Source organism: Salvelinus alpinus, chromosome 13 (genome assembly GCF_045679555.1).
Source record: "Salvelinus alpinus chromosome 13, SLU_Salpinus.1, whole genome shotgun sequence".
NCBI lineage: Eukaryota > Metazoa > Chordata > Actinopteri > Salmoniformes > Salmonidae > Salvelinus > Salvelinus alpinus.
In genome coordinates, this window is record NC_092098.1 from 49263491 (window position 1) to 49279898 (window position 16408).

The window sequence follows — 16408 nt, forward strand, 5'->3', positions numbered from 1 at the left end:
TTAAGGATTAATTTCATACCCCTCGTGTAGCTACAGCTCAAACACAGACCAAATGGAAGCTTACCTTGTTTAACATTTGCTGCTGGCCTCCTGAGCGGCGCAGTGGTCTAACGCACTGCATCGCAATGCTAGCTGTGCCACTAGAGATCCTGGGTTCGAGTCCAGGCTCTGTTGCAGCTGGCTGCGGCCGGGAGACCCATGGTGTGGCGATGAATTGGCACAGCGTTGTCTGGGTTAGGGGAGGGTTTGGCCGGCAGGGATGTTCCTGTCCCATCGCTCACTAGCGACTCCAGTGGCGGGCTGGGCGAAATGCACGCTGACACAGTCACCAGGTGTATGGCAATTCTGCAGTGTGGCTTGGCAGGGTTGTGTTTCGGAGGATGCACGGCTCTTGACCTTCGCCTCCAAGTCTGTACAGGAGTTGCAGCGATGGGACAGGACTGTAACTAGCAATTGGATACCACGAAATTGTTTGCTGTTTGGTGAAAACGTTGTATAAAATAAACATTTTGACTCTCGGGGCTGGTGATCAGTAACGGTAGGTCAAAGCCAGACAAATAAGATATCCTCATGATCTGTGGAGTCTCGGCTTTCGGTGTGAATTAACGTATTCCGTGTTTATTTTGTTTATGCTTCACACCGCCAACCGTAACGTAGGTAGCAGCCATCTTGAAATTAGGTCATCGACTCGGCCTGCCCTTATACACTCGTATGCCCATACATGGTAGTAAGTCATACAAAAGATTTGAAGGCACAGATCAATAGCCAAGATACTCAGCTTTTTGCAGACACGCTGTTGTTGCAGATATGGGCTACCGTTTTCATAAAGGACCGAATTGAATAAAAAATATGGGGACTTTACATTTAATTAAGAGGTTAAGTGTTCTATTCATTCTGTTTCTATCTTTAACATGCAGTTCCAAATAAACTCAACAAAAAAAAGAAATGTCCTCTCACTGTCAACTGCGTTTATTTTCAGCAAACTTAACATATTTGTATGAACATAAGATTCATCAACTGAGACATAAACTGAACAAGTTCCTCAGACATGTGACCAACAGAAATTGAATAATTTGTCCCTGAACAATGGGGGGGGGGGTCAAAATCAAAAAGTAACAGTCAGTATCTGGTGTGGCCACCAGCTGCATTAAGTACTGCAGTGCATCTCCTCCTCATGGACTGCACCAGATTTCCCAGTTCTTGCTGTGAGATGTTACCCCACTCTTCCACCAAGACACCTGCAAGTTCCCAGACATTTCTGGGGGGGGGGGGGGGGGGGGAATGGCCCTAGCCCTCACCCTCTGATCCAACAGGTTCCAGACAGGCTCAATGGGATTGAGATCCGGGCTCGTCGCTGGCCATGGCAGAACACTGACATTCCTGTCTTGCAGGAAATCACGCACAGAACGAGCAGTATGGCTGGTGGCATTGTCATGCTGGAGGGTCATGTCAGGCTGAGCCTGCAGGAAGGGTACCACATGAGGGAGGAGGATATCTTCTGTGTAACGCACAGCGTTGAGATTGCCTGCAATGACAACAAGCTCAGTCCAATGATGCTGTGACACACCGCCCCAGACCATGACCGACCCTCCTCCTCCAAATCAATCTCGCTCCAGAGAACATGCCTCGGTGTAACGCTCATTCCTTTGACGATAAATGCGAATCTGACCATCACCCCTGTTGAGACAAAACTGCGACTCGCCAGTGAAGAGCACTTTTTGCCAGTCCTGTCTGGTCCAGCGACTGTGGGTTTGTGCCCATAAGCGACGTTGTTGCCGGCGATATCTGGTGAGGACCTGCCTTACAACAGGCCTACAAGCCCTCAGTCTAGCCTCTCTCAGCCTATTGCGGACAGTCTGAGCACTGATGGAGGGATTGTGTGTTCCTGGTGTAACTTGGGCAGTTGTTGTTGCCATCCTGTACCTGTCCCGCAGGTGTGATGTTCGGATGTACCGATCCTGTGCAGGTGTTGTTACACGTGGTCTGCCACTGTGAGGACGATTAGCTGTCCGTCCTGTCTCCCTGTAGCGCTCTCTTAGGCGTCTCACAGTACGGACATTGCAATTTATTGCCCTGGCCACATCTGCAGTACTCATGCTTCCTTGCAGCATGAATAAGGCACGTTCACACAGATGAGCAGGGAACCTGGGCATCTTTCTTTTAGTGTTTTTCAGAGTCAGTAGAAATGCCTCTTTAGTGTCCCAAGTTTTCATAACTGTGACCTTAATTGCCTACCGTCTGTAAGCTGTTAGTGTCTTAACGACCGTTCCACAGGTGCTTGTTCATTTAATTGTTTATGGTTCATTAAACAAGCATGGGAAACAGTGTTTAAACCCTTTACAATGATCTGTGAAGTAATATGGATTTTTACAAATTATCTTTGAAAGACAGGGTCCTGAAAAAGGGACTTTTCTTTTTTTGTTGAGTTTACAACCCTGGCGTTGTTGAAGGCAGCCAATCCAATAACAGTCACTTCCTGAGATCTGTATTCCAATAGTTTTAAAAAGTGGTACTTTTTTTTTGTGTGATCTGTATTCAAATAGTTTGTCACCTCCAAACAAACTTTTTGTTCCCCCTCGAAAATAGTTACTTTCTACAAAGCATAGTTAAAATGATAGTTATCCCAGTTCTGGTAGCGATAACCCACAGGTCATGTTAGGGTTAATAGGCAGGCTGGTGTTACTAAGGGCTTGATCCTATATGTGAAATGAAGAGAGGGTGTTGTTTCTTTGTTTAGCCTATCACTAACCCAGTCTCAACAAGGTGTAACATGGAGAGGAGAGCGCCTTTCTCCAGCCCTCGCCCTACAATCCCTGTTTCATTAGAAAAAATCCTCATCATGATTAAAAATAATACCACCAATAATTTGCTAAAACACTTGCGGTTATGTTCTGTTTTTCACATATATTGTATGCCATTATAAATGACAACATTTAAAAGATAATCTATGAAATTCCTTGGAGGTGTGCAACAATTATGATTAATGTTCACATTGTGTATTTAATGTAAAGCACACAGTAGGAAATTCAGCTTGATTGATAGCTGAGCTATCATAACTCCAGACAATTAGACACAATAATGGCACAAGCAGTACACAAGATGTCCACTAGATGGAGATATGCACCCATTCATAGAGCAGTCTAACCATTACTCCTCTGGTTTTAGGCTACTTATTATCCACACTACCATAGACGACAGGATAGCAGTGTGCAGAATAACAGATATGTTAGCTAGATTAATAGATATCATATACAATTTTTGTAGACTCTGGGGGTTAAGTGAAATGTCTACTTAGGGTGTATTAGGGACTATTGTACATACTATTGTACCATCATACTTAGATACATTAGTAGTCTACACATTAGTGACATTGTGAACCAGTCAATATCAGTCAAAGGTCAGGGTTGTGGGGATCCATGAGTCAAAGGTCAGGGTTCTGGGGATGCATGAGTCAAAGGTCAGGGTTCTGGGGATGCATCAGTCAAAGGTCAGGGTTGTGGGGATGCATGAGTCAAAGGTCAGGGTTCTGGGGATGCATGAGTCAAAGGTCAGGGTTCTGGGGATGCATCAGTTTTGGGCTCTCGAGTGGCGCAGTGGTCTAAGGCACTGCATCTCAGTGCTAGAGGCGTCACTAACCGGACGTGATTGGGAGTCCCATAGGGCGGTGCATAACTGGCCCAGCGTCGTTAGGGTTTGGCCGGGGCAAGCCGTCATTGTAAATAAGAATTTGTTCTTAATTGACTTTCCTAATTAAATAAAGGTTCAATTACTTCTTTTTTTTTTAAACTCAGTTAATGGGCTGAGGATGAGAATGGCGTCCTCTGTTCTGTTATAGAGAAGATAAATATAGTTGTTGTTGCAGCAGTGTTTGCTTCATTGGCCATAATGTAGTGTTGATGAAGTTGATTAGTCTCAGTCATTCATCTGCCAGTGCGTTGGTGGGCTCATCATATCCTGTTCTTCCTCGTGTTTATCAACCAGTTGGTTTCTGCCTTTGATGGTCATTTAAATCCCTAATCTTGTCACAGGGATTTGTCTCGCTGCCACTCAACTTGAAACAACATTTTGGTCACAGTAATATAGTATGTTGTGCCTCCCTCCCTTCCTAATCATTCTATTTGTACAGATGTAGGATCTTATTTTGTGCCAGTTTGCTACAGCAAGAAAATAATCCTGCAGCAACAGAAAATTGTAATTTTAATTACAAACTTCAGAAGGCTCTTTATACCTCAAATACACTACACGTTTTACATTACCTGCATTGCATAAAAGTTCTCCTAATAGAGGGTGATCAAATTAAGATCCTACACCTGTATGTGGTGACGAAAACATGTTATTAACGTAAAGTGGCAAAGGATTAAATGGCCTTCATAAGTCTGTGCCCATTTCCCATTTGTTCATTGCTCATTGTGTGTTGTGTTAATTACTGTGATCACTCAACATTGAGTCCCGCTCTGGATTTCAGCTGCCTTCCACGCAAATGAAGGATACAGAGAAACCACACTTTCAACTAAACCAGTTGTCTACCTCTAGCTAGATGGTACCAAGTAGAGAAATCTATGCAATATACTCATAATGCGTACATGTAGCTACTATATTATGATGATGAGGCAGCAATGTTTGTTTTAATGCATGTTATATTAAGCCTTTGTGGATGTTATAAAATGTATATATGACCTATGCAAGAGAAAGGCTTGGCAAGCTTCAAAAACTCACAACTCAATTATATGTTGACAAAAGGCTTACTTTCAAGCATCTCCAGATGCAAGTGGACCTCCAATGCCACTATAATCTAATTCAATCACTCTTTGCTTCCTGCATTTCCCTCTCCAAATACATCGAAAAGGTATTGGCCGTTGTGTAGCTGTCATCCTAAGTACACAAGGAAGGGGCATTATAGAGACTTCAGCGTGCTTATGTGTGATAAGGTAAGGTCATAAGGTCAATGTCCACACATGTCCATATCTAGGCTGCCAACGGGAGGTGACAGTTTGAAAATGATTTTGTTTATGCACACTTTATGGACAACACAACCTGTCCATGGACCAACTTTAGGCTACCTGCTGTTAGGAAGTCTGCTGACTATGTGACGTAATAATGTCACCTCATCTCTGTGCAAAGATTCAATCTGATGGAGAGGAGAAATGCCGTATGACACGTTTGCTACCATACAGTTTAACACTCAGTTTTGAATACATTTCCTAATATCACCATCTTAGCACATTGAGCTGAAGTGTACCATTGTGCAACACTGTCAGCCTTGATAAAAAAAACAGAGAAACACTTCTGCCTCTGCAGCTAACAGGCACATTCAAAGACTCAAGTCATGTAGGGTAGAATTGAAAGGTTGGCATGGCAACATTTTTGGGGGACTGAAAAAGGAGAGGCAGAGCTTTTACACTTTGAACAATGACGTTCTCCTTTAGTGTGTAAAGATACTGCAGTGCTGACGTGGCCCTTTGACATTGTAGTCAAGGCGTCAGCATGCATCAGTTCGGCTGGCGCCTAGGAACTCGGCTAGCCGAACAGAAAAGAGTGTTCTCCATACTCCCTTGAAAGATCTTTGCTTAAAAAATAAGAAAAAAGGGGCAATAGTACTGTTTGTCCATTTTGAGACGCCATAGCCAGTAAACATTTCCTCAAAATGGTCAGAATCAAAGATAGCTCTAGAAATCTGTCATTCATTTTGACGTTTTTTGCCGAAGAGACCTTAGTCGAGCAATTTCACATCTATCTATGATGATCGGTGCAGTATTGTTCCACCGGCTACAGACAGTTGACTGATACCAGAAGGTTTCTCTCTCTAGTCCTACAACACTTTGGCCTCTGGGAGATCTACTGCTTTAGCTTCATTTAGCCCTGGGCCCCAGGCAGGACTCAGTCCACTCTGAAGGCACAAGCTTTTGTTCATTTGTTGTGAGCACTGTCATCGCCAGAGGTTGACAACACATTTAGAGTCGTTTTATGGTGAGAAAGCCAAGTGGAGATGCTCTGGTTTAGAAGGCGGGTACCTTAAGCATTGCATATGGCACAAGAGAGAAAACATTTGTGTGAAGTTAACAACAACAGATCTCTCAGTTCCTTCTCCTCCAATCAGATTCCCCTTATCAGCTGTAACAATGCTCCCTATAAAGTTTTCCGCTCAGGGACTTACTCAACTGGAAGTGTGATGGAGAAAGCGAGGGAAAATATAGTGATTGTTCTGTTATTATTGAATGGTATATCACAAATGGCGTCATTCTTATTTGATAAATACCTGCACGTATTCCTGATAGGCACCTTTTCATATGAGATTATGGTGTCAAGAATCAGCCAGCTCCCTCTGCAAATAGTGAATATGGGATTGCAGCTACAAAACCTTTTCAGACGCAAAGGTGGGTGGAAGAGATAAGAGTGGGACAAAATTATTCCAGTGTTATTATAGCCCCATAGTGTATTCACAAACTTATTTTCCCCACAAAGTGCCCTCATTTCAAGTCACTTTACTACCCATGTGAAGATTGATAACTCAATAGGTGGTCGGTCTGTGTAAAAGCCAGTTCATTCATATTCAGAGGTTGGCAGTGAGGGTGACTGGAAATAAGGAGGGTGATGGAGGGTGATGGAGATCAATTTCGCTCTCTAAAGCTGAACATTTTAAGTGCTTTAAAAGATCTCTATTGCTTGAAACTGGGAGATTACTGTCAGTTAGTACAATTCCATATTGTGATGAATAGGGAAGAAGGGGGTAAATTGAGCCATTTTTTTTTTTTTTTTTTTTACATTCAGCATCACTACGTCAAGGGAAATCTAGTATTCTTTCTAACAAAGATCTCTAAATATATTTCAGAATGTGTATCCCTGGAGATAATCAGAATTAATGTAAACATAAGATTTTTGAAAACATAGCTTGACCAAAAAAGTGGTCTCTTGGAAGCTTACTTGTGGTAAGTGGGTGTTATTGTCCTGCGGGTGTGAAGGATTCAGCAGACTGCTGGCATTACACATCTGGTTAAAATACTACTGTAGCTCTGCTGGAGTCACTTTTATTGATAATTTGGACACCTTCTGGAAGCAGAAGATACTCTACAGGAATGACAGAGTCCATCCAAATCATCTTGTCTCCTGGACTCTGTCCACGCATTTCAACGCTGCGTTGAAACAATGACTGGTAAATGATCCAAGACCAGCTCAGTTAATCCCTACCGTTGTGACAATGAGTCGTCATAATGCTGCATCAAATGTACATGATCTTAGGGGCGTTGGCAAACATAGTGTAAGTAATTTAATTTATGTACCCCTAATTGCACCGAATGCATCTGTTTATCCTACAGCTATTGTATGCTGTAATCATGAGCCTATTAACCAGAGTTATACTGTTAGCACTGAGGCGGTGTGCAATAGTAGGAAGACCACTTTATGCAGCTCACCCTGCACTATCAGCTCCAATGTAAATAACATGAGTAAGTCTACCTCTGATAAGCTTCCCAGTAAAGCATTAAAAACAATCAAGCAACCCAGAAAAGTGTTAAAAATAGCCCATATTAACATATGTAGCCTAAGAAACAAGCTCCATGAAGCCAATAATAACTTGCTTGTAACAGATGACATTCATATTCTGACTATCTCTGAAACTCACTTAGATAATACCTTTGATGATACAGTGGTAGCAATACATGGTTATAACATCTACCGAAAAGACAGAAATGCCAACGGAGGCGGTGATGCGGTCTATATTTTCAGAACCACATTCACGGAAAGGTTAGAGACGATCTAATGTTAAATACCGTTGAAGTACTTTGGCTCCAGGTTCATCTGCCTCACCTAAAGCCCATTCTGGTGGGAAGCTGTGTCACGCCCTGACCTTAGTTATCTATGTTTTCTTTATTATTTTGGTCAGGTCAGGGTATGACGAGGGTGGGTATGCTTGTTTTTGTCTTGTCTGGTGTTTTTGTAGATCCAGTTTTTTTTGTAAGTCTATGTAATTGTATTGGTTGAATTGGTTCCCAATCAGAGGCAACCAATTGAATTGGTTCCCAATCAGAAGCAGCTGTTTATCGTTGTCTCTGATTGGGGATCCTATTTAGGTTGCCATTTTCCCTTTTGGTTTCGTGGGTTCTTGTCTATGTGTAGTTGCCTGTCAGCACTCGTTTTATATAGCTTCACGTTCGTTTTGCTACTTTGTTAGTTTGTTTAGTGTTTCTTTCTTCATTAAAAGAAGAATGTATGCATATCACGCTGCGCCTTGGTCTCCTCATTACAACGGACGTGACAAGCTGCTATAGACCGCCAAGTGCTAACAGTCGGTATCTGGATAATATGTGTGAAATGCTTGATAATGTATGTGATATCAACAGAGTGCCTCTTTCCACTGGTTAGTACTTGTATAGGTGTGCCCTTTATTTTTCGTTGTGTGTTGATTTTTGTTACAATATCCGTGGGTGCGTGTGAGTACCTGTGCTGTGTGATTTGGGCATTCGTGCCCTTGTGACTTGTGCAGGTGATTACGGGTCTCGTCCCGTGTGGTATCTTGTGCGTATGTGTATTTATTCGAGGTACTCCTCACTCTTTTGTTTGGGTTTCAACCCTGTGTTTTTGTATAGTGTTTGTTTGGTCTTCGCTACGTCGTAATTTGGGGTATAATAAAAAAAAATATTACGCATTCCTGCGCCTGTTTCCCGAATCATTGTTACCAACGTGACAGAATAATCAACCATTAAGGGAGACAGCGGGAATGGCCCGTCCGACGACGCTGCAACTGGTCCGTTCGGCACCACCGCAACTCGGCAGCTGCAACTGGTCCGTCCGGCGCCACCGCAACTTTTGCAGCTGCAACTGGGCCGTCCGACGTCGCCACAATGGGTCCGTCCGATGACGCCACTTCAGCAACCACAACTGGCCCGTCCCACGCCGCCACAACCGGTCCGTCCGACATTACTGCTACTAGTCCGCCCAACGCCGCCGCAACTTCGGCAGCAGAAACTGGCCCGTCCGACGACGACGCAACTTCGGCAGCTGAATCGGGTCCTGAACGACCCGCACTGCGTTCCTGTGATCATCCTCGAGGCCGGTGTCTTTGCACTGCTGGTGTATCCCGAATCATTTATACCAGCGTGACGCAGAGAAGTGTATTTTCTGGGTGATTTAAATATCGACTGGCCATCAAGCTGCGCACTCAATAAAAAGCTTCAAACGGTAACCAGTGCCTGCAACCTGGTTCTGGTGAACAGTCAACCTACCAGGGTAGTTACAAACAGCAGAGGAATTTAATCATCAACATGTATTGATCACATTATTACTAACGCTGCAGATATTTGCTTTAAAGTAGTATCCAAATCCATAGGATGTAGTGATCACAATATAATAGCCATATCTAGGAAAACCAAAGTTCCAAAGGCTGGGCCTAATATAGTCTATAAGACGTCATACAATAAGTTTTGTAGTGATTCATATGTTGATGATGTAAAGAATATTTGTTGGTCTGTGGTGTGTAATGAGGAGCAAACAGACGCTGCACTTGACACATTTATGAAACTACTTATTCCAGTTATTAATAAGCATTCACCCATTAAGACAATGACTGTAAAATCCCCTTGGATTGATGAGGAATTGAAAAATTGTATGGTTGAGAGGGATGAGGCAAAATGTATGGTAATTAAGTCTGGCAGCCCAACTGATTGGGAAACGTACTGCAAATTTAAAAATCATGTGACTAAACTAAATAAAAATAAACTACACTATGAAACGAAGATAAATTACATAAAGAATGATAGTAAAAAGCTTTGGGGCACCATAAATTACATTTTGGGGGGGAAAGCAACTCGGCTCCTTCATTCATTGAATCAGATGGCTCATTCATAACAAAGCCCACTGATATTGCAAACTACTTTAATAACTTTTTCATTTTCACGATAAGCAAACTTAGGGATGGCATGCCAGCAACAAACGCTGACACTACACATCCAAGTATATCGGACCAAATTATGAAAGACAATAATTGTACTTTTAAATTCCGTAAAGTCAGTGTGGAAGAGGTGAAACAATGATTGTTGTCTATCAACAATGACAAGCCACCTGGGTCTGACAATCTAGATAGAAAATTACTGAGGATAATAGCAGATGATATTGCCACTCCTATTTGCCACATCTTCAATTTAAGCGTACTAGAGAGCGTGTGTCCTCAGGCCTGGAAGGAAGCTAAAGTCATTCCGCTAACCAAGAATAGTAAAGCCCCCTTTACTGGCTCAAATAGCCAACCAATCAGCCTGTTACCAACCCGTAGTAAACTTCAGGAAAAAATTGTGTTTGACCAGATACAATGCTATTTTACAGTAAACAAATTGACAACAGAATGTCAGCAGGCTTATAGGGAAAGACACTCAACAAGCACAGCACTTACACAAATGACTAATGATTGGCTGAGAGAAATGTATGATAAAATGATTGTGGGTGCTGTCTTGTTAGACTTCAGTGCAGCTTTTGATATTATTGATCATAGTCTGCTGCTGGAAAAACATTTGTGTTATGGCTTTACTTTTTTACCCTGCATCAATATGTGGATAAAGAGTCACTTGTCTAACAGAACACAGAGGGTGTTCTTTAATGGAAGCCTATCAAATATAATCCAGTTAGAATCAGGAATTCCCCAGGGTAGCTGTTTAGGCCCATTGCTTTTTTCAATTTTTACTAACGACATGCCACTGACTTTGAGTAAAGCCAGAGTTTCTATGTATGTGGATGACTCAACAATATACACGTCAGCTACTACAGCGACTGAAATGACTCCAACAATCAACAAAGAGCTGCAGTTTGTTTCAGAGTGGGTGGCAAGGAATAAGTTAGCCCTAAATATTTATAAAACTAAAAGCATTGTATTTGAAACAAAACTCTCACTAAACCCTAAACCTCAACTAAATCTTGTAACAAATCATGTGGAAATTGAACAAGTTGAGGTGACTAAACTGCTTGGAGTAACCCTAGATTGTAAACTGTCATGGTCAAAACATATTGATGCAGTAGTAGCTAAGATGGGGAGAAGTCTGTCTATAATAAAGCTCTGCTCTGCCTTCTTAACAACACTATCAACAAGGTAGGTCCTACAGGCTCTAGTTTTGTCGCACCTTGACTACTGTTCAGTCGTGTGGTCAGGTGCCACCAAAAAGGAATTAGGAAAATTGCAATTGGCTCAAAACATGGCAACACGGCTGGCCCTTGGATGTACACAGAGAGCTAACATTAATAATACGCATGTCTGAAAGTGGAGGAGAGATTAACTTCATCACTACTTTTATTTATGAGAGGTATTGACATGTTGAATGCACCGAGCTGTCTGTCTAAACTACTGGCACACAGCTCGGACACCCATGCATACCCCACAAGACATGCCACAAGAGGTCTTTTCACAGTCCCCAACAGACTATGGGAGGCACACAGTACTACATAGAGCTATGACTACATGGAACTCTATTCCACATCAAGTAACTGACGCAAGCAGTACAATTAGATTTTAAAAACAGATAAAAAACACCTTATGTAACAGCGGGGACTGTGAAGCAACACAAACATTGGCACAGACACATGCATACACACAGGATAACATACGCACTACACACACACATGGATTTAGTACTGTAGATATGTGGTAGTGGTGGAGTAGGGGCCTGAGGGCACACAGTGTGTTGTGAAATCTGTGAATGTATTGTAATGTTTTGTATAAATTGTATAAACTGCTTTAATTTTGCTGGACTCCAGGAAGAGTAGACGCTGCTTTGGCAACAGCTAATGGGGATCCATAATAAATACAAAGACAAATACAGTGGGGGATGGTGCTGCTAGGTCAAAGTTTAATTAATGGAATGGGGGTGTGCTATATTGTATATCTTAAATGTATTTTTACATTCGTGGATCTCTCTGTTCAATATCAACTGCCCTTCCATTTGTCGAGCAGTTGTCTGGGAAAGGGAGGTTGTTTCCTAGGCAGTTCTCTACATTAAAGACTACTAAGCCCATGAAACTGGTCTGTGAGATTCTTGATATGTTTATCAAGCTGAGACTCCATGTCATCATATAAGACCTGGTGTGTCTCTGCTACTCTATCATAGCCTCTCTTTATCAAGCTGAGACTCCATGTCATCATATAAGACCTGGTGAGTCTCTGCTACTCTATCATAGCCTCTCGTTATCAAGCTGAGACTCCATGTCATCATATAAGACCTGGTGTGTCTCTGCTACTCCCTCATAGCCTCTCTTTATCAAGCTGAGACTCCATGTCATCATATAAGACCTGGTGTGTCTCCGCTACTCCATCATAGCCTCTCTTTATCAAGCTGAGACTCCATGTCATCATATAAGACCTGGTGTGTCTCTGCTACTCTATCATAGCCTCTCTTTTTCAAGCTGAGACTCCATGTCATCATATAAGACCTGGCGAGTCTCTGCTACTCTATCATAGCCTCTCTTTATCAAGCAGAGACTCCATGTCATCATATAAGACCTGGTGAGTCTCTGCTACTCTATCATAGCCTCTCTTTATCAAGCTCAGACTCCATGTCATCATATAAGACCTGGTGTGTCTCTGCTACTCCATCATATCCTCTCTTTCACACAGGTACATGTTAATAGTCTTTTTTGTTCATGTACCTCTTCAGTGTCATTCAGTCTGTTTGTTCATCTCTTGCTGCTGTTCAAATGGACTTCTTCCCTTCTCTCACTTCCTTGGCTTCTCTCTGAAGAACCTCAAGGGGGACTAGACCCCTGCTTGTTTTATGTTTGTATACATGGACATGTCTGCTCTGTAACAATGAAAATACACTATATTGAGGTTTTATGCATGACACATTGCAAAAATACTATGCATATCATGCATAAATCTGACCAAGTGTAATCATAATTTGTATGTGGCAATTGGCTCAACTTACCCCATGGCCATTGGCAAACCGTTTGACTATATTAGCCCACACAGCTACAAGGATGCACTTTCATGTAAAACTTGTAGTTTATTTGAGGTTTAAAAAGGCTTCTGAAGTTTGTAATTTCCACTTTGAAATTTCTGACTTTTCCCTTACGAAAAATGTATCAACCCCTACAAAAATGTCAAAGTATTATAATCCACAAAATAATAAAAATGTCCTGTTGCTGCAGGATTATTTTTAAACTGTCTCAAATTAAGATCCTACATCTGTACAAGTAGAATGATGAGGGAGGGACAACATACTATATTACTGTGACCATATTGTAGCTTGTAGAGACTCCAACTGATGTATAAAACAATCTTAAAATTATCTACTTTTGTTTAAGTAAAAGTATCATGAAACCAATAACAATAAATTAATTTCACTTTGTGAAAATCTATTTTTTGGACCTAACTTACTTGCCACTTTTTCCATGTGGTTTCTTCCTTTTGCTTCCATTAAATGATGACCTTTTCCTAAATATTTGGTCACATGATTAAGTTTGTGTATGGTTTCCTAGAAACAAGGGGTGGCTCAACTAACCCTTTGGTTCAACTTACCCCACTCTCCCTTATGGTTTAGGAAACATTTGGAACTTAACTTACTTTTTTTTTTTCAAATCCAAAAGATACACTAACTGTATGCAGTTTTAGCACAGTTGCACACGGCTATGTTTTGAATAACACATCTTCCACCCCAGTTGTGCTCCAATGGAAATGTGTGTTGAAGGTGGGAGGACTTGTGGTACTGTATGAAGGCATGCTACTGAAGGCATGAGTTATTCCTAACACTGTCGGGTGGAACTATGCTAAATCTGCATACAGCAAGGTTATCTTTTGGATTTTAAAAAGTATTTATCGTTAATGTCAAAGTTGAGTTCCTATTGTTTCCAAAACTGTACCACATGTGATGATTATTAACGTTTCTAAATGTCAAAACAGAGTGTCGGGATTGTAGTTCACATTGAGCCAGCTGTGGTCCATACTTTCAAATCAAAATCAAATGAAATCAAATTTTATTGGTCACATACTCATGGTGAGCAGATGTTATTGCGAGGGTAGCAAAATGCTTATACTTCTAGATCCGACAGCGCAGCAGCATCTAACCGGTAATATCTAACAATTCCAGAACAAAACCTAATATCTAACAAATTCCACAACAAAACCTAATATCTAACAAATTCCACAACAAAACCTAATACACACAATATCCAGAAGGTGAGGTCAGTACAGGTGCATCAAAGATGGGACAGAGAGATTGAAAAACAGCTTCAATCTCAAGGCCATCAGATTGTTAAACAGCCACCACTAGCACAGAGAGGCGGCTGCCTAACTACAGACTTGATATCATTGGCCACTTTAATAAATGGAACACTAGTCACTTCAGTAATGCCACTTTAAGAGTGTTTACATAACTCGCATCATTACTCATCTCATATGTATGTACTGTATCCTTCACTATCTATTCTTTACTATCTATTGCATCTTAGCCCCTCTGTCACTGCTCATCCTTATACAGTGGGGCAAAAAAGTATTTAGTCAGCCACCAATTGTGCAAGTTCTCCCACTTAAAAAGATGAGAGAGGCCTGTAATTTTCATCATAGGTACACTTCAACTATGACAGACAAAATGAAAGAAAAAAAATCCAGAAAATCACATTGTAGGATTTTTAATGAATTGATTTGCAAATTATGGTGGAGAATAAGTATTTGGTCAATAACAAAAGTTTATCTCAATACTTTGTTATATACCCTTTGTTGGCAATGACAGAGGTCAAACGTTTTCTGTAAGTCTTCACAAGGTTTTCACACACTGTTGCTGGTATTTTGGCCCATTCCTCCATGCAGATCTCCTCTAGAGCAGTGATGTTTTGGGGCTGTTGCTGGGCAACACAGACTTTCAACTCCCTCCAAAGATTTTCTATGGGGTTGAGATCTGGAGACTGGCTAGGCCACTCCAGGACCTTGAAATGCTTCTTACGAAGCCACTCCTTCGTTGCCCGGGCGGTGTGTTTGGGATCATTGTCATGCTGAAAGACCCAGCCACGTTTCATCTTCAATGCCCTTGCTGATGGAAGGAGGTTTTCACTCAAAATCTCACGATACATGGCCCCATTCATTCTTTCCTTTGCACGGATCAGTCGTCCTGGTCCCTTTGCAGAAAAACAGCCCCAAAGCATGATGTTTCCACCCCCATGCTTCACAGTAGGTATGGTGTTCTTTGGATGCAACTCAGCATTCTTTGTCCTCCAAACACGACGAGTTGAGTTTTTACCAAAAAGTTCTATTTTGGTTTCATCTGACCATATGACATTCTCCCAATCTTCTTCTGGATCATCCAAATGCTCTCTAGCAAACTTCAGACGGGCCTGGACATGTACTGGCTTAAGCAGGGGGACACGTCTGGCACGGCAGGATTTGAGTCCCTGGCGGCGTAGTGTGTTACTAATGGTAGGCTTTGTTACTTTGGTCCCAGCTCTCTGCAGGTCATTCACTAGGTCCCCCCGTGTGGTTCTGGGATTTTTGCTCACCGTTCTTGTGATCATTTTGACCCCACGGGGTGAGATCTTGCGTGGAGCCCCAGATCGAGGGAGATTATCAGTGGTCTTGTATGTCTTCCATTTCCTAATAATTGCTCCCACAGTTGATTTCTTCAAACCAAGCTGCTTACCTATTGCAGATTCAGTCTTCCCAGCCTGGTGCAGGTCTACAATTTTGTTTCTGGTGTCCTTTGACAGCTCTTTGGTCTTGGCCATAGTGGAGTTTGGAGTGTGACTGTTTGAGGTTGTGGACAGGTGTCTTTTATACTGATAACAAGTTCAAACAGGTGCCATTAATACAGGTAACGAGTGGAGGACAGAGGAGCCTCTTAAAGAAGAAGTTTCAGGTCTGTGAGAGCCAGAAATCTTGCTTGTTTGTAGGTGACCAAATACTTATTTTCCACCATAATTTGCAAATAAATTCATTAAAAATCCTACAATGTGATTTTCTGGATTTCTTTTTCTCATTTTGTCTGTCATAGTTGAAGTGTACCTATGATGAAAATTACAGGCCTCTCTCATCTTTTTAAGTGGGAGAACTTGCACAATTGGTGGCTGACTAAATACTTTTTTGCCCCACTGTATTTTACACTTATATATTCTCATCCCATTCCTTTACTATAGAAGCGGGGTGAACAGGTAGTGGCTCGGGTGGTTATTGTCCTTGATGATCTTTTTTGCCTTCCTGTGACATCGGGTGTTGTAGGTGTCCTGGAGGGCAGGTAGTTTGCCCACGGGGATGCGTTGTGCAGACCGCACCACCCTCTGGAGAGCCTTGCGGTTGTGGGCGGTGCAGTTGCCGTACCAGGCGGTGATACAGCCCGGCAGTATGCTCTCAATTGTGCACCTGTAAAAGTTAGTTTACAGGGTTTTCGTTGACAAGCCACATTTTTTCAGCCTCCTGAGGTTGAAGAGGCGCTGTTGCGTCTTCTTCACCACA